Source organism: Symphalangus syndactylus, chromosome 10 (assembly GCF_028878055.3).
Source record: "Symphalangus syndactylus isolate Jambi chromosome 10, NHGRI_mSymSyn1-v2.1_pri, whole genome shotgun sequence".
NCBI lineage: Eukaryota > Metazoa > Chordata > Mammalia > Primates > Hylobatidae > Symphalangus > Symphalangus syndactylus.
This window is the reverse complement of record NC_072432.2, coordinates 116,955,662-116,976,478: the sequence shown is the minus strand read 5'-3', so window position 1 is coordinate 116,976,478 and position 20,817 is coordinate 116,955,662.

The window sequence follows — 20,817 nt, the reverse complement described above, 5'->3', positions numbered from 1 at the left end:
ACTCTATGCTTAACTGTGACAGAATATCTACACTACTTTTCTCACACCAAAGGCTTAATTAAGGTACTACCAAAGCCTAATATGTAATTCCCAAGAAATTAACTCACATGAAATGTACAAATAAGCAGACCCCAATGCATCGCTAAATTCCCCCCAAAGCACAAAATCATTTTATTTAGTACTATTAAAGGCTGAAATCTCTATTAATACCATGACCACTAGATGGCTCAGGACCTATCTCCCTTAAATAGCAAGTAGACAACTAAGATTAAAAAGGAGCAATAAGGATGTCACCCTTCCCTAATTCTGAATAACTTTTTTGACTTTAACTATTTGAGTAGTATGCTAGGCATTTTATATACATTATCTCATTAAAATATTCCAGAAACTCTATAGGATCAGCTTTAATTATTCTGATCCAAAGGTGACCTCTGTTCATATTTTAAAATATAGAAATAGTGTGTTTGGCTGTGGTATATGGCATTGAATTTTCCAGCAGGATATACAAGTAGAAATACCCCATCAGAAATATGGTCCTAAATATTGATATATACAACAACAGGATAAATCTCTCAGACATTGCATTGAGTGAAAGAAGCCAAACTACTTGCCCCTGTCCTAGTCCACAACAAAATACAAGCTTCACGTCCTATGTATGTGAAGTTCAAGGACAAGCAAAATTGATCTATGGTCAAAAAGTTTCAAAAATGGTGTCCGAGGCAGGTGGATCACTTGAGCTTAGGAGTTCGAGCCAACCTGGACAACATGGCAAAACCCTGCCTCCACAAAAATACAAAACTTAGCCAGGCATGGTGGCATGCACCTGTAGTCCTAGCTACTTGGGGTGCTGAGGTGGGAGGATGGCTTGAACCTGAGAGGCTGAGGCTGCAGTGAGCTGAGATCGCACCACCACTGCAGCCTGGGTGACAGAGAGAAACCCTGACTCAGAAAAATAAAAATAAAAAGATCTCAAAACTGGTTACCCCTGGGGGATGGCAGCAACTGAGAAGGGGCATGAGTCAACTTTCTAAGGACCTAGATGCCTTCTGTATGTTGAACTGGGTAGAGGATACACACAAGTGCACATAGGTGGAAACTTATTATGATATACACTTAAGATTAGAGCCTGCTATATACTGAATGTTTGCGTCTACCCCAAAATTCATGCCTTAAAATTCCAAATCCCAATATGATGGTATTTAAAGATGGGAAATTTGGAGACAATTAGGTCATGAGAGTGGAGCCCTCAGGATGGGACTGGTACACTTCCAGGAAGAGACAGAAGAGAGCTTGTTTCCTCTTTGTCCCACTCCACCATGTGAGAATACACAAGAAGATGGTCATCTGAAAACCAGGAAGAGTCCTCACCAAGAACTGAATCAGCCAGCACCTTGATGTTGGACTTCCCAGACTCCAGAACTATGAGAAATAAATTTCTGTTGTTTAAACTACCCAGTCTATGGCATTTTGTCACAGCAGCCATACCAATCAACTTGATACACTTCACTGTAAGTAAATGTTATGTTCTACCATAAAAGGCATATATTACATGTCTTCACTGATATGTGGGAGCTAAAAGTGTTGATTTCGTGGAAGTAGAGAATAGAATGATAGAGACCAGAGGCTTGGAAGGGTCTGTGGGTGGGAAAGGGGATGAAGAGAGGTTGGTTAATGGGTACAAACATATAGTTAGATAGAGGATATAACTTCTAATGTTTGATAGCAGAGTAGGGTAACTACGGTTAGCAACAATGTATTGTATATTTCAAAGTAGCTATCAGAGAGGCTTTTGATGTTCCCAACACAGAAATGACAAATACTCAAGGTGGGGAATCCATAAATACCCTAACTTGATCATTATATAGTCTATGCATGTAACAAATACTCACATGTACCCCATAAATACGTAAAATATTATGTATCAATTTTTTATATGTTATGTGCAACCTATCTACAAGGAAGGAAGGAAGAAGGAAAGAAGGGAAGGGAAGGGAATCAAATCAAGTCAAACCAAATCAAATCAAACTGAATCCAGGCAGCCTAATGTTGAAGAATGAGGAAGACTCTGGTGACACAGATTTGGGGTCACTGGCATAGGATTAGTTGAGATTTCTTAGGGAAAGTAGAACCAACCACTATAGAACTTAACTCTCTGTTGGGGCTCCCTGAAACAGTGAGATTGACAACCTTCACAGCCAAGTGCAGCAGCCTAGAGAGACCATGTGGACTAAAGAGCACATTCCATGAACACATGAGAACAGTGGTCTAAGGATGGACCCCAGAGGAAAATCAGCATTTAAAGGACAGGCAGAAAAAAAGAATTATCGAAAGAGGCATGTCTCACCTCAAAAGTCCAGCTAATTGACTACCAAGCACACTGATACATAAGGAGATAAGTAAATGTTGAAGAATAAATAAACTATAAAAAGGAATGAATGAAATCAACCATTATGGTTTTCACATCTGATAAATATAGTAAAATGTTTATAAAATAGCAATTGTGAAAAAGCAGTTTTAAAGGTGAAATGGAAACATATGAGTCCAGGGCTTGGTTTAGAGATAGCAGGGTAGGAGGAGAAAAGGGAAGGCCTGCTGGATGGTCAGTGTGATGGGTAATTGTATATGTCAACTTGACTGGGCTAAGGGATGCCCAGATAGCTGATAACACGTTATTTCTGGGTGTCTGTGAAGGGTTTTTGGCATAGACTAGCATTTGACATAGTAAGGCTAAGTAAAGAAGACTACCCTCAACAGTGTGGATGGGCATTATACAATGCTAATCCATTGAGAGCCTAAATAAAACAAAATGGCAAAGGAAGGGTGAATTCACTCTCTCTGAACTGAGACATCCATTTTCTCCTACCCTCAGGCATCAGTGCTTCTGGCTCTTGGGCCTTTGGACTTGAGCTGGGATTTATACCATCACTGCCACCCCCACTTCACCTTCTTTTCCTGGTTCTCCAGCTTGCAAATCATGGATAGTAACCCCTTGGCCTCCATAATCATGTGAGACAATTTCTATCATATAGATATATGGTGTGATATGTATCACATGTATCATACTATGTATCTCAAATATGCCATATATACACGTATATATGGCATATATATATTAAATGTATGTATCACTTTGGTTCTGTTTCTCTAGAGAACCCTGACTAGTACAGCCAAGTCCCAATGAAGGGCAATAGCCCTTAGAAAGAGAAGGTAGACATGCGTTAAAGATAAACTCTACCTCCTTCACGTTTGTCCTGAGGACAAACTCAACTTGACAAAGAGAAAAAAACTGCCTTCAAAGCAAATGAAACCACACTGGTGTTTCTGACTCATCTACTACCCTAAGTGACTTCAGCTTAAGGAGAAGAGAGCTCAATTAGGCAGTAAGAGTGTAATTTGGAGAAAATGGGATCTGGCTTCTTAGAATGGATGAGCAGGCAAGGCCTCTGGAGCAAAAGTCCGGGGGTGTTTCTTTTTTGTTTTTTTTAATGGGTCACCTGGTGGGACCTGGACACTCCCATTTCTTCTTTTGCCTGGCAGAAGAGCTGCTAACTGCAGAAAGTGACGTCAGTCCAGGTGGTAATAGTGCAGCCCCAGGAGGGGCAGGATCAAATGTTGCTCAGGATGATGTTTGGCTTTCACTAACCACCTTTCATCTGGAGCATCTCGTAGCACTTTACAGGAGATTGTTAATTAGGCTTCCTGAGGCTTCGGGCAGGAACATGCATCACAGACTGCACTTACGTCCATGACTATGTAAGAAGAAATGCTCAAGGACTAATTACTTTGCATTTGTATTTATCATCTCCTTTCACACGGGATCTCAAAGCAATTTCCCAAGGTAAGTGGGGGAGTTAATTGCTTTGTTCCTGGGAGGCCTATAGCCTATCTGGGGCAGAGGGTCTATTCACAAATTATTTCTTCCTGCGTATTCAGGTTGACACAAGGGTCCCTGAGAGTTGAACACCCAGAAGAAGGATGACTAAGTCAACGGCAAAACATTTCAAGGATGGCCTGTCTGGACAGGCCTTTAGACTCATTTAGAGATGCGCTGTCCAACGTGACAGTGACGTGGAGCCCCTGAGAACTTAAAACATGCTAATCAAATTAAGATATGCCGTAACTATAAACATCCGACGTCAAAGTATTAGTACAAGGAAGAATGTTAAATATCCCATCAATTATTTTTATGTTGGATACTTGTTGGAATGATTATATTGTGGATATGTGGGGTAAAATAGAATATTATAATTGTACTTATTTATTTTGATTTTTTTAATGTGGCTGCTAGAAAATGTGAAGTTGCATGTGTTTCTCACATTATATTCTATGAAATTGTGTTGATCTAGACTCCTTCTCTAATTTCAGTATTATTAACCTAGCATCTAAAGAGAAGACAGTCTGGCTTGCAAAGTATGACACTGTCAGCAGAGCTAGAACTGGAAGCCACGGTTCCCAACCTCCCTGGTTAATGTGCTGTCCATTATACTTCAGCAAGCAATTGACGTGGCTTCTCCAACCCATCTGTTCTTGAGTTGGCACTGTGGAGTTGTTGATGGGGCTTCGGTGCCCTCACCCATAATCAGAAACACTATGTTCCCCAGGCCACTCCAATGAAACACACACTCTAACTAAGAGCAGCGTGTTTACTCTACCTAACAAGCCCCTGGCAAGGCCAACACTCCCTGCCCTACCCCAACCCATGCTGGCAACTAGAGTACTGCCCAAACCTCTCCAATGGGGAAATCCTGGAGTCAGTCTTGCCTCTTCTGGTACCCTCTAGCTCAGCCAAAGTTAAAGTCCAGGAGCTCACCTGTAGCAGTAAACTTTATTGCTATCTCAAAAGTCAATTATGCATTGTCTCAGCAATCTAAACATTCCAGATAACATGATAGGGGATAAAACAGCCTTTCTTCCTCTAACACGATATCACTATTATATATATCACTTCTTCTAACACCATTTCTTCCTCTAACTCATATCAGGGAAATTTGCAATTGTACAATTCTCTTCCTCTGCTACTGGATTCTCTTCCTCTGGATCACCCAAAAGAAGAAAACATGGCAGAGACACTGAGCCACAGACAGCTGCTGACTTGCTGTTCCCAGATGTTCTAAATTCTTCTTTAGCCACCTCAAGAGTGACCAAATTTTTCTAAGTCTGCAGTTGTAGCAATCAGGTTAGTGCATGCTGCAGAATTTCAGAACCCTAGGGGAACCTGAAGGAAAGCAACAGAGCCCTCTTTCATCATCAGGTGGATGTTAGCAAGGAAAACTGAAGCATTTGTATCATCGGAGCAATTGATGTCATCCATGACCAACAAGCCACTGACTGATCAATGAAGATTAGGAAGAAAACTAAGCCATATTTAAAATATCTACCTCTTAGATCCCTAGCAAAAACCCTTGAAAAAACCATCAGCCAGTGCAGGGGTTTCAACCCTTCAACCACATGGCTTCCCCTGGGCCCATTTCTATTCTTCTGCCACTTCCAATCCCCACTTTCTAATAACTAGTGCATTTAGAGTGTTGTATTCCAGGTACCATAATGCTTTCACACACCTTATCTTACCTGTCTTCTCATTAAATACTTTAAGTCCACTTATAGAAACCTCTTATTAATGTTAATCAGTGTGATGGTTAATACTGACTGTCAACTTGATTGGATTGAAGGATACAAAGTATTGATCCTGGGTGTGTCTGTGAGGGTGTTGCCAAAAAGAGATTAACATTTGAATCAGTGGGCCGGGGAAGGCAGATCCACCCTTAATCTGGTGGGCACAATCTAATCAGTTGCCAGCAAATATAAAGAAGGCCAAAAAAAAAAAAAACACCATAAAAAGGAGAAACTGGCCTAGCCTCCCAGCCTACATCTTTCTCACATTCTGGATGCTTCCCGCTCTCAAACATCAGACTTCAAGTTCTTCAGTTTGGGGACTCGGACTGGCTCTCCTTGCTCCTCAGCTTGCAGACGGCCTATTGTGGGACCTTGTGATCATGTAAGTTAATACTTAATAAAGTCATATATATATGTATATGTATATATATGACTTTATTATGTATATTATATATATTATATAAATATTTATAATACATATATACAAAACTAATAGATCTATCTATATATATAGATCTCCTATATATAGATAGATCTCCTATATATATAGATCTCCTATGTATATATAGATCTCCTATATATATATATAGATCTCCTATATATATATATAGATCTCCTATATATATATATAGATCTCCCATATATATATATATATAGATCTCCTATTAGTTCTGTCCCTCTAGAGAACCCTGACTAATACAACCAGTAACTTTGGATGCCTGAATGCCATGTCTGGTATCTCAGTCTTCTGACTCCTAGACAGTAGAGGTCCTTTACACTAAACCACCACCATAACCCTCTCTTGGCCCTACCCAAGCCTGCTCTCTGGAGAATCTTGTATTCACTCTAATCTGGAATCTTGTGCTGCCTGCACTCCATAAAACAATTTTTTTTTTTAAGTAGTGTCTCATTTTGAAATAGATTTCACCCCCATAGAAAGTAGTCAGGGACATAAACAGAGCATGAGTAAAATGTTTGGTTCAGGGCAAGATGCACTCAGAGTATTTTAATGTGGTCAGGAATAGAGCACGGATTTGGAGGAGTGAACAGAGCTGGAGGGTTTCTTCATGCGATGACTTTACAAGGCAGGCAAGAATACATGAAGAGGAGTAAGGCTCCTGTGTGCCAGTCATGGTGAAGCTCCGCAGTGCTGGCCTGCACCCATCATCTCTGCAGGCTGCCAGGAGGTATGGGCAGAACACTCATGCAATCCAAGCACAGGTTACTCAAGTATTCACAGATTTCCTTTATCTTTATTGTCTACCATGATGACAAACTCACACCTTTTGCACAGTCACAAAGACATCACAATGTATGAGGTTGAGTACATGTGTTTCGCACAGCTCTGTCTCATTTCCAACAGCTATGAATACTGTTCTTTGGGAAGTTGTGGGCGTGTGCCCTCCTCCCAGGGCCCTGGTGGATCTTTATGAGCCCAGGCTTGGATTTAGTGACCCTCTGAAGCTTTGAGTGCTCTGCATGGTTTTTGGAGAAAGCTACTGTTTTCCCCTAGGCAACACTTTAATTGCCTGCTTATATGTACTCCCACTCTCTGGAGAGAGTTCTGATCGTTTTTCATTGTCACTTCCTTTAGTTTTGGTTAGGTCTTAGAAAATTGTACTGGTTTTGCAGCAGTTTAAGAACATTAGGAAGGATTTCATCTGACTCTCTGCTTCGACTTTAGGGAAATCACTAATTGTCACAAGCCTCAATTTGCTCACCTGTAAAATGGCAATAATAATGACTATTTTATAATATTATTTTGAGTGCTCAATGAGGTAATATACTTGAAAACTTCAGATAAAACCTTTACATGCAATAAGCTTTCAGTAAGTACTAACTTGAGGCTGCGCATGGTGGTTCACGCCTATAATCCCAGCACTTTGGGAGGTCAAGGCAGGAGGATCACTTGAGCCCAGGAGTTCAAGATCATCCTGGGCAATATAGTGAGAACTCATCTCTATAAGATAAATACATTAATTAATATGAACTGAACCTCAATCTGAAGTACTCTGAATCTTTCTAACACAGAGAGTCAGTGAGAAACATGTCACTCAGTCTGATAAAAGTTTAAAATAAAAAGAGCTTTTTTCAGTTTTTTAAAAAGATATTTTCCTTACTATCAAAGATAGTATGTTTTCTTAGGACCTGTTATATAGCCTTACAGTGTTAAAAATGTTTTCCTAAAACCTGTCACATTTTATCCATCTTCCATTGTCATTTTTGCCTTTGTTTTCTTGAATTGAATCTTGGTTTAAAAATAATGAGGTAAAGCACTAGGACTCATTTCCCAAATATTGAAATGTCTCTCAATTCTCTCTACTTTTGTGCCCTATCTTTTCCATATATACATATGTATATTTCCATATATATATTTATATATGTATTTTCCATATATATTTTATATATTTGTATATATATAAAATATACATTATATATATTTTTTTCAGAGGCAGGGTCTTGCTTTGTTTTTCAGGCTGGTCTTGAACTCCCAAAGTACTAGGATTATAGGCATGAGTCACTGTTCCCAGCCTCTTCTGCCCTTTTTCTGTAACAAATTTATGAACCATACAGATTGTCATGTGTAAGTCAATGAATGTCTTTTTACAACAAAAGAAAAAGTGAAGTTTACAACCTCTTCATGCTCAAACACTAGATTTTCAGAGGAGCAGTGATGTGAGTCACCCACACGTCAGCATGAGCAGTTACATTTAGAATCTGAAGGAGTCTTTTGAAATCGGTAAATTTATTTGTTGGAAATGGGTCAGACTTGCTCTGCATAAGGTGCCTATCTGCTTTCTTAATGTACAAAATTCCCCAAAATATACGGTTGCATCAAAGGCTGGTGGTATAGAATTGCTGGTGATCACAGAGGCCATGACAATGCAACTTAGGGAACTGCATGTGTTTGGGGCAGGAGGAGGAGCGAGTTAGGGGGAAGCTGAAGCCATAAAGCAAACTCATTGAAGGAGCTAGGAGGATTTTCCTCCTAAACATAGTGATATTATTGGAGTAAAATGAGAGGGAAAAGAGAAGAAAAGAGAGCATATGCTTTAGCTGTGACAGTGTATTATGAAGTATTACCATAAGACATAATATTTATGGTAGTCCCCCACTTAGAAATCTGGGAATCAGGCTAAGAGCAGTGGCTCACGCCTACAATTCCGGCACTTTGGGAGGCCAAGGCACCTCAGGATCACCTGTGGTCAGGGATTCGAGACCAGCCCGACCAATGTGGTAAAACCCCATCTCTACTAAAAATACAAAAATTAGCTGGGTGTAGTGGCACATGCCTGTAATCCCAGCTACTTGGGAGGCTGAGGCATGAGCATCACTTCAATCCAGGAGGCGGAGGTTGCAGTGAGCCGAGATCGCACCATCGCACTCCAGCCTGGGCAAAAAGAGCGAAACTCCACCTCAAAAAAAAAAAAAAAGGTGAGAAATCTGGGAATCAGAAAAGGTATGGGACTTCACCCAGTACATCTCCATGAATGGCTAGGCCTCAGGATGCCCCGTCTCATCCAGGACAATGAGCAAGGTGAACGCCTGAAGTTATGGAATTGGAACTTGGTTTTGATCTAGGGATCTTCTGTTTTCTGAGCCTTGAGGAGCACTGAATGAAAAAGCTTACCAGCAGAACTCATGTTGAACAATGTTCAACATGTTTGTGCGCTAAGATCAGATGGTTTGTTTGTTTTTGTTGTGGAGGTGGGTGCAGAGGAAGGTTCTAAAGAGAGGCATTAATGAATTTGCCCTTTTTTCTAGAAGGGAGAATAGAACACTGTCATCTTTAAGAAAGCCAAGAGCAGGGATACTGGGGGCATAACCAAAGAGCCCTGGCATAACATCAGCAGAATTCCCAGCAACAGAACACAGAGGACAAAGGCAATGGCTAGGGGGAGACTCGGCGGGGAAGGTAGTGACAGGTGACGGTTGGGATGGAAAAACCCCAGCGTGCCACACTGCAGAACCAGCCTACAGGCCCTGCACTGGTGGTGGTAATAGTAACCCCGCTAGCAGGAGGAGCTCCAACTAGCAGACCAAAGACGCCACAAAGCTCACATCAGGCATAGCACAGATGCCGCCGAGAAGTCTCAGTGGGATAGGACTTAAGCAAGAAATTGCCTGGGCGCAATGTGCTTTGTTGGTGTGTGCAGAATTTTCTCCTACTGCCTTCTGAATTACAGTGAGTTCTTCGTTTTCCTCTTTAAAGTAAGTTAAAGGAATAGCTTGGCCTCTTTCCACTCTCCTTCTAGTTCCCTCTCCAACTTCCAAATTTAGGCATTTTGGCATCTATTACTCTTTCAACATTTCCTCTGTACTGATATGTAATGCACCAGTAGTATTAAGCTCTCTGAAACAAATCGCTCATTCTAAAGTCATTCTTTTTTTACTCTTTGTATTCGAAATAGATAATTGCCTTATCATCATTGTTATTTTGTCAGTAATATTAACCTATGTGAGGCGGTCCCATGAGTTAGAATAAAGGTCTAAAGAGACAAATATCACATGGGTCTGGGTGTCTAGCGATTTTTTAATTGCAATTAGCATAGACTTTGATTGACCTAACGAAAGAAAGAAAAATGTATCACACGAATAAAGTTCCTAGCATGTAGAGAAATATAGAGAAATAATTGTACAAACAAAAAGATGTGGCTCAGAGGCCCACATCTGTGAGGATCGATGGGTAGGTACTATCATTAAGTGCTTCTCCTGAACATGAGAAATAGAGAAGAGATCTTCCCCAGATGAAAGGGTATGCTATTGGCCAGGCACAGTGGCTCACGCCTGTAATCTCAGCACTTTGAGAGGCCGAGGTGGGCAGATCACGAGGTCAGGAGATCAAGACCATCCTGGCTAACACGATGAAACCCCATCTCTACTAAAAATACAAAAAATTAATCGGGCGAGGTGGCGGGCGCCTGTAGTCCCAGCTACTCAGGAGGCTGAGGCAGGAGAGTGGTGTGAACCCAGGTGGCGGAGCTTCCAGTGAGCCAAGATTGCGCCACTGCACTCCAGTCTGGGCAACAGAGCAAGACTCCATCTCAAAAAAAAAAAAAAAAAGAAAGAAAGGGGATGCTATTATCAGAAAATAACAAAAAGGATGCAGGCAGACATAAACCACACAATAACACAATTTAGTAAAATCCAAACTCCTAATTGTACAGATTTTGCTCTTTAAAATGTGTTGTATTCATTCTCCTAGCTACCTACACTAGATGAGTTAGAAGAAAAGCTCAAAGTGTTTATCTCTTACAGCCTAGATTTGAAAAATTATGCTGAGTAGCCATCTCCCCTTTCCATCTCCTTTGGACTTTGTCTCACCCTTATTAGTTTTCCAGAAGGACACAGTCCATAGCCTGTTTTTAAAAAGTAGTTCAGTACAATATCAAAAGACTGCTCTCAAAAATAGAAAAATAGAGAAGTAATTTCAATTTCTTTTGATTTTCCCTTCAGTTGTCCCCTCTCCCTATAAATCCAGTAATATTCAACCTGGGGAGGTAGAAAAGAGATATCTATCTCATCCTGTACAACGAAGAATTTTTTTTTAATTTTATTATTATTATACTTTAACTTTTAGGGTACATGTGCACAACATGCAGGTTTGTTACATATGTATACATGTGCCATGTTGGTGTGCTGCACCCATTAAGTCGTCATTTAGCATTAGGTATATCTCCTAATGCTATCCCTCCCCTCTCCCCCAACCCCACAACAGTTCCCAGTGTGTGATGTTCCCCTTCCTGTGTCCATGTGTTCTCATTGTTCAATTCCCACCTATGAGTGAGAACATGCAGTGTTTGGTTTTTTGTCCTTGAGATAGTTTGCTGAGAATGATGTTTTCCAGTTTCATCCATGTCCCTACAAAGGACATGAACTCATCATTTTTTATGGCTGCAGAGTATTCCATGGTGTATATGTGCCACATTTCCTCAATCCAGTCTATTGTTGTTGGACATTTAGGTTGGTTCCAAGTCTTTGCTATTGTGAATAGTGCTGCTATAAACATACGTGTGCATGTGTCTTTATAGCAGCATGATTTATAGTCCTTTGGGTATATATCCAGTAATGGGATGGCTGGGTCAAATGGTATTTCTAGTTCTAGATCCCTGAGGAATCGCCACACTGACTTCCACAATGGTTGAACTAGTTTACAGTCCCACCAACAGTGTAAAAGTGTTCCTATTTCTCCACATCCTCTCCAGCACCTGTTGTTTCCTGACTTTTTAATGATGGCCATTCTAACTGGTGTGAGATGGTATCTCATTGTGGTTTTGATTTACATTTCTCTGATGGCCAGTGATGATGAGCAGTTTTTCATGTGTTTTTTGGCTGCATAAATGTCTTCTTTTGAATCTACAATGAACTCAAACAAATTTACAAGAAAAAAACAAACAACTCCATCAAAAAGTGGGTGAAGGATATGAACAGACACTTCTCAAAAGAAGACATTTATGCAATGAAGAATATGCAATGAAGAACTTTTGCCCAATCTTTTATTTTATATATGTATATATATATATATATTTTTTTTTTTTTTGAGATGGAGGTTTACTCTTGTTGCCCAGGCTGGAGTGCAATGGCATGATCTCAGCTCCCTGCAACCTCCACCTCCTGGGTTCAAGTGGTTATCCTGCCTCAGCCTCCCTAGTAGCTGGGATTACAGGTGCGCGTGACCACACCCGGCTAATTTTGTATTTTTAGTAGAGACGGGGTTTCTCCATGTTGGTCAGGTTGGTCTCGAACTCCCGACCTCAGATGATCCACCGACCTCAGATGATCCACCCACCTCAGCCTCTCAAAGTGCTGGGATTACAGGCATGAGCCACAGGGCCTGGCCTCAATCTTTTATTTCCTATTATATTTTATTTCCTTTTAGTTCCTAATATGTCTATTTCTCTTTATTCAATAAGTCTTAATATTGACTGAATATTTTCTGAAAAAGTCGAGGCAAGAAAATAAATAAGAAGTTGAATCTAATGGTGTCTTTGTTTCCACTGACCATTTTTATATTCCAGAGGAGATGAAAATCAGTATCCAGAATTGCTGCTATATATAATCTAAAATGTCCAGTTTTAACTAAAAATTATGAGATGCAAATGTGACTTCACACATAGGAATAAAAGCAAGCAACAGAAATTGTCAGTGAGAAGGCCTAAATATCTAACTTAACAGGCAGCACTTCAAAGCAAGTATTAGAAATATGTTCAAAGGACTAAATAAAGTTATAATTACATAATTAAAGTATAATAGTGTCTAATTAAAATAGAGAATATCAATATAAGATATTATTTTTTAAAAACCAATGGAAATTCCAGAGCTAAAAAAAACAATAACAGAAATAAAAAATGTCTCACTGGAGAGTCTAAGCAGTATATCTAAAGTGGCAGAAGAAAAAATTAAAAAAAAAAAAGAATCAGAAAACTTCAAAATAGATCAATGGAGACTATGCAACCTAAAAAGAGAGAGAAAAAAGAGTAAAGCCAAATGAACATAGCCTCAGACAAACATTTTGGGCAACATTAAGCACTCAAACATATATGAAATGGGAGTACCAGAAAGGAGAAGAAAAAATATTTAAAGAAATAATGCCGGAAAACTTTATAAATTTGACAATAAACATTAATTTACACATCCTAAAAGCTCAATGAACTCAAAGTAGGATAGATGCAACACAGTAATTAATTGTTGAAAGACAAAGAGAAAACCTTGAAAACAGCAACAGAAAATTAACCCGTTACATAGCAAGAGATCTCAGTAAGACTTACAGCTGACTTCTCATCACAGACAATGGAGATTAGACATCAGCAGGATGACATACTCAAAGTACTGAGGACAAAAGTCAATTAAAATATATAGCAGAACTATCTTTCAAAACTTAAGGCAAAATAAAGATATTCCTATAGTACAAAAATTGAGAGAATTTATTGTCAGCAGACCTTCCTTGTAAAAAGTACTCAAAGATTTTCAGGCTGAAGAGAAGTAATATTAGACAGTGACTTGAATCGATGTGTGTGGATGGGAGAATAACAAAAGATCAACAAGAATATAAAAAGTGTGAACATAATATAAACTCATTAGACCTGAAAAACAACTATAGATCATTCTACCCCGCAACAGTGGAATATATTCTTCTTTAGCATATATGGAATATTTTTCAGCATTAACCCTATCATAGACTATAAAACAAGCCATAATATATTTAAAGGAATTTAAATCATGCAAAGTATGTTTTCCAAATACAAAACAATGAACTTTGGAATAACAGAAGAAAAATTGAGAAATGTTTGAACATGTGGATGTTAAACAGCACACTCTTAAATAACCAGTCAAAGAAAAAATCAAAAGGGAAATAAGAAAATGATTTGAGACCAATGAAATCAAAAGTCCAACAGACTAAAATTTATGTGATGTAGCCAATACAATTCTTATAGAAACATTTATGGTTGTAAATGCATAAATTTTTTAAAAAAGAAAGATCTCAAATCAATAGCCTGATTTTTCAATGAAGAAACTAGAAAATAGGAACAAATTAAGCTCAAAGCAGAAAGAAAGAAAATTTAAAAAATGTGTGGAAATAAATAAAATAGAAAATAGAAAAATAGGCCAGTTGCGGTGGCTCATGCCTGTAATCCCAGCACTTTGGGAGGCTGAAGCAGGCAGACGCCTGAGGTCAGGAGTTTGAGACCAGCCTGGCCAACATGGCGAAACTGTGTCTCTACTAAAAAAAAAAAAAAAAAAAAAATACAAAAATTAGCTGGGCATGGTGGCAGGAGCTGTAATCCCAGCTCCTCAGGAGGCTGACACAGGAGAATCGCTTGAACCCGGGAGGCGGAGGTTGCAGTGAGCCGAGATCATGCCATTGCACTTCAGCCTGGGTGACAAGAGTAAGACTTCATCTCAAAAAAAAATAGAAAAAAAAAATCAATAAAACCAAAAGTTAGTTCTTTGAAAATAGAAACAAGATTAACAAACTTTTAGTTAGATTGAACAAGAAAAAGAGAAAACTAACATTATGAAAATCAGGAATAAGAGTGTTTCACTACAAACCTTCCACAAATAAAAGGAATTATAAGAGAATGATACAAAAAATTAATGTTACTGTTTGACAATTAATCAGTAATTATTGAACAATTAACGTACGTTAACAAATTAAACAACTTAGATGAAATTGACACTTTTTTTTTTAGACGGAGTCTTGCTCTGTCACCCAGGCTGGAGTGCAATGGCACAATCTCAGCTCACTGCAACCTCTGTCTCCCAGGTTCAACGGATTCTCCTGCCTCAGCCTCCCGAGTAGCTGGGATTAGAGACACACACCACCATGCCCAGCTAATTTTTATTTTTAGTAGAGATGGGCTTTCACCATGTTGGCCAGGGTGGTCTCAATGTCATGACCTCAAGTGATCCACCTGCCTCGGCCTCCCAAAGTGCTGAGATAACAGGTGTGAACCACTGGGCCCAGCCGGAAATGGACAAATTCTTAGACAAAAGTTACAGAAATAATCAAGAATAAATAGAAAATCTGAATGGACCTATAACAATCACCACAAGATTTAATCAATCATTTACAAACTTTCCACAAACAAAAGCCTAGGCCCAGGTGGAATCACTGGTAAATTCTACAGAACATGTAAAGAAGAATGAAAATCAATCCCACAAACTCATTCAGAAAAAAGTTGAAGAAAAACTTCTCAACACTTTCTATGACACCAAAACCAAAGACAACACAAAAAAACTAAAGACTAGTATCAGTTATGAATACAGATACCAAAATCTCTACAAAATACTAACAAATTCAAAATTGAAAGCAAATGTATTAAAACGTAAAAAGGATTATCCACCATGACCCAGTAGGATTTATCCTAGGAATACAAATTTGGTTAAACATCTGAAAACCAACCAATGTAATACGTGATATTAACAGAATAAAGGAAAAAATCTACATCATCACCTCAGTAGACACAGAAAAAACCATTTAACACAATCCAGCAATCTTTAATGATAAAAATGTTCAATAGATTAAGAATAGAATAGAACTCAATCTAATCAAGGGCATCTATAAAAAACCTATAGCTAACATAATGCTAGCACTGAAAGACTGAATTTTTCTCCCCTAAGATTAGAGACAATACAAGGATGTCTGCTCACCATTTTTATTCAACATTATACTTGAGGCTTTTGGATAGGTGATTAGGCAATGGAAAGAACATTTTAAAAATCCAGATTGGAAAGGAAGAAGTAAAATTATTTATATTTGCAAATGGCATGACCTTGCACATGGGAAACCCAATGGAATACACTAGAAAACTATTGAAATATGTTTACATTGAAATATGTTCAGCAAGTTTGAAGAATAGAAAATCAACATACAAAAGTCAATTGTATTTCTGTAAACTAGCAATAAACAATCTAAAATAAAAGTTAAAAACAATTCCATATACAATAGAATCAAATAGAATACTTAAAAATAAATTGAAAAAAGGTGGAAGAATTTTACACTGAAAACTACAAAACATTGCTGAAAGAAATTAAAGATTTAAATAAGTGTAAAGAAATCCCATGTTTATGGATCAGAAGACTTAATATTGTTAGGATGGTAATATTTCCCAATAGATGTACAAATTTAATACAATTCCTTTAAAATTCCAGCTGTCCAGAGCAATCAGACATGAGAAAGAAATAAAGGTTATTCAATTTGGAAAAAAGGAAGTCAAACTACCTCTGTTTGCTGATGATACGATTATATACCTAGAAAACCCTAAAAACACCTCCAAAAGATGCCTCAAATTGATAAATAAATTCAGTAAAGTCTCAGGTTATGAAATCAATTTACATAAATCAATAACGCTGCCATACACCAACAACAACCAAGCTGAGAATCAAATCAAGAACATCCCTTTCACAATAGCTGAAAAAAACAAACAAACAAAAACTTAACCAACGAGGTGAAAGATCTCTATGAGGAAGACTACCAAACACTGCTAAAAGAAATCATATATGACACAAACAGATGGAAATACATCCCATGATCATGGATTGGAAGAATCAATATCATGAAAATGACCATACTGCCCAAAGCAATCTACAGATGCAATGCAATTCCTATAAAAATACCAATATCATTTTTCACAAATTAGAAAAAACAATCATAAAATTCATGTGGAACCAAAAAGGAGCCCAAATAGCCAAAGCAATCCTGAACAAAAAGAACAAACCTTGAGGCATCACATTACCTGACTTGAAATTACACTACCAGGCTATAGTAAACAAAACAACATGGTACTTTTTATAAAAGTAGATATATAGATCAATGGAAGAGAATAGAGAACGCAGAAAGAAAGCCAAACACTTCCAACCAACAGATATTTGACAAAGCATACAAAAACATAAATTGGAGAAAAGACACCCTATTCGATAAATGGTACTGGGAAAACTGAATAGCCACAGGTAGAAGAATGAACTGGATCCCCATCTTTCATCATATACAAAAGTCAACTCAAGATGGATTAAAGGCTTAAATCTAAAACCTGAAACCATAAACATTTTACAGAAAAATCTAGGAATAACTCTTCTCTACATTGGCCTAGGCAAAGAATTTATGATCAAGACCCCAAAAGCAAGTGCAATAAAAACAAAAATAAATGAGACCTAACGAAGCTAAAAGGCTTCTGCACAGCAAAAGAAATAATCACTAGAGTTAACAGACAACCCACAGAATGGGAGAGAATGTTTGCAAACTATGCGTCTGACAAAGGACTAATACCTAGAATCTACAAGCAACTCAAATCAGCAAGGAAAAAGCAGATAATCCCTTCAAAAAGTAGGCAAATGACATGAATAAACACATCTCAAAATAAAATAAGCAAAAGGCCAATATATGAAAAAATGCTCAACATCACTAATCATCAGAGAAATGCAAATTAAAATCACAATGAAATACTACCTTACTGCAGCCAGAAGGGCCATTATTAAAAAGTCAAAGACAATATATGTTGGCATGGATCTGGTGAAAAGGGAATGCTTATATACTGCTGGTGGGAATGCAAATTAGTACAACCTCTATAAAAAACAGTATGGAGATTTCTCAAAAAACTAAAAGTAGATCTACCATTTGATCCAGCAATCCCACTACTGGGTATCTCCCCAAAGGGAAAGAAGTCACTGTTTCAAAAAGACATCTGCATGTAAATGTTTATTGCAGCACAATACACAATTGCAAAGATATGGAACCAACCTAAGTGCCCATCAACCAGTGAGTGCATAAAGAAAATGTCGTATGAATACACAATGGAATACTACTCAGGCATAAAAAAGAATGAAATGTCTTTCGCAGCAACTTAGATAAGGGACATTATTCTAAGTGAAGTAACTCAAAAATAGAAAACCAAATACTGGATGTTCCCACTTATAACTGGGTGCTAAGCTATGGATATGCAAAGGCATACAGAGTGATATAATGGACATTGGAGACTCAGAAGAGGGGAAGGTGGGAGGAAGGAGAGACATAAAAAACTACATATTGGGTACAATGTACACCACCCAGGTGACAGATACACTAAAATCCTAGACTTCACCACTATACAATTCATCTATGTAACCAAAAACCACTTGTATCCCCAAATCTATTGAAATATATATATATTTCAACAGCTTCAATACATATTTTTATTATATATTTATATATTATATTTTTATATTTATATATAAAATATATATAATAAAAATGAAAATAAAATTCCAGCTGTCTTCTTTGCAGAAATAGACAAGCAGATCCCAAATTTTATGGAAATGCAGGAACTCAGAGTAACCAAAACAATATTTAAAAATAAGAAAAAATGTTGGAAGACTCACACTTCCTTATTTCAAAATGCACTCTAAAGTTATAGTAATCAAAACAGTGGGTTATTGGCATAAAGATAAACATATAGGCCAATGAAATAGATTTAAGAGTCCAGAAATAAAGCTTTACATTTATGGTTTATTTTCAACAAGAATGCTGAGATAATTCGATGGGGAAAGAAGTCTTTTCAGCAAATAGTGTTAGCACAACTGACTGAAGGCAAAAGAATGAAGTAGACTTCTTTATCTAACTCCATACAGAAAAATTAACTCAAATGAGTCACATCAAAATGTAAGAACTATACCAATAAAACTGTTAGAATAAAGTATAGGAGTAAATTTTTGTGATCTTGGATTAGACAATGATTTCTTAGAAGATGCCAAAAGCACAACCAACAAAAGAAAAATAGATTTAATATCATCAAAATTAAGACCATTTGGGCTACAAAGGATACCATCAAAAAGACAACCCACAGGATAGATGAAAACATTTGTAAATCATGTACCTGATAAGGGACTTACATCCAGAATATACGATGAACTCTTAATAATCATAAAAATACAACTAAATCATTAAAAAATGAGCAAATAATCTGGATAAACATTACTCCAGAGAAGATATGAAAATGGCCAATAAGCCCATGAAAAATTTGCAAAACAAAACAAAAATTAGCCACTTAGTCAAATGCAAATCAAAACCATAAGAGATAACAAATACTTCACACTAACTACTGTAACTATTATCATAAACAGAGATTATAAAAACCAGTATTGTCAAGAATGTGGAGAGATTAGAACTCTCATCCATGGCTGATAAGAATGTAAAAGGTACAGCCAATTTGGAAAACAGTTTGGAAGTTCTTCAAAATGTTAAATATACCAGTTACCATTTGATCCAGGCATATACACAGGAAAAACGAAAACAGATGTCCACACAAAAAACTTGTATATGAATGCTCACAGCAAATTTATTCACAGCCCAGAGCTGAAAACAATCCAAATTTCCTTCAACTAATGAGTGAATAAATAAAATGTGGTATGCCCAAACAGTGGAACTTCCTTCAGCAATAAAAAGGAATGCATTATAGACACATACTATAACATGGATGAACTTTATGTTAAGTGAAAGAAGCTGGTCACGAAAGACCACATATTGTATGATTTCTCTCAAATAAAATGTCCAGCATAGACAAACCTATAAAACAGACAAACCTATACAACAGAAAGTAGATTCGTGGTTAACTAGGGCCTGGGGGAGATAAAGGAAAATTGGATGATGGAATGATGAAAATGTTCTAAAATTAGATTGTGGTTGTATTCACCTGCCCAGGCTGCCATAATAAAATACTACAGACTAGGTGGATAAGCAACAGACATTTATTCTCTCACATTTCTGGAAGCCAGATATCCAACATCAAGGTGTCAGTAGGTTTGGTTTCTCCTGACGCCTCCATGGCTTGCAGATGGCTGTCTTCTCAGTCTGTATGTTGACTGTTTCCAAATCTTCTCTTTTTATGGGGATACCAGTTGGAATAGGATACATCCTCATCCATATTCATCTATCCATACTAGATTAGGGTGTATCCATATGACCTAATTTTACCTGAATTACCTCCCTAAGGGCCCTATTTCCAAATACAGTCACATTTTGAGGTACTGGAGCATTAGGATTTTAATATGTGAATGGCAGGGACATGATTCAGCTCATAGCAGTGGTGATGGTTGCATAACTCTGTGAATACATTAATAGTCATTGAGTCATGTCATCAATTTTTATTTTTATTTTATTTATTTATTTATTTTTGAGATAGAGTCTCACTCTGTCACCCAGGCTGGAGTGCAGTGGCACAATCTCGGCTCACTGCAACCTCTGCCTCCTGGGTTCAAGCGATCCTCCCAACTCAGCCTTCCAAGTAGCTGGGATTATAAGCATGCTCCACCACTCCTAGCTAATTTTTGTAATTTTAGTAGAGACAGGGTTTCATCACATTGATCAGGCTGGTCTCGAACTCCTGACCTCAAGTGATCCGTCCACCTCAGCCTCCCAAAGTGCTGAGATTACAGGCATGAACCACTGCACCCAGCCAAGTTCTGTCACTTAAATCGGTGACATTTATGGTATGTGAATTACATCTCAATAAAGCAATTGTTTAAAAAAGAACAATAGGGTGAAAAAGAAAAACAGGGGAATTATTTAGAATTTTCAAACAGGAAAATGAAATGATACAATCTGAGTTGTATAAAAATTGCTCTGAGTTTGAGACCAGCCTGGGCAACATGATGAAACCTCATCTCTATAACAATTAAAAAAAAATTAGCTGGGCATGGTGGCGTGCCTTGTAGTACTAGCTACTTGGGAGG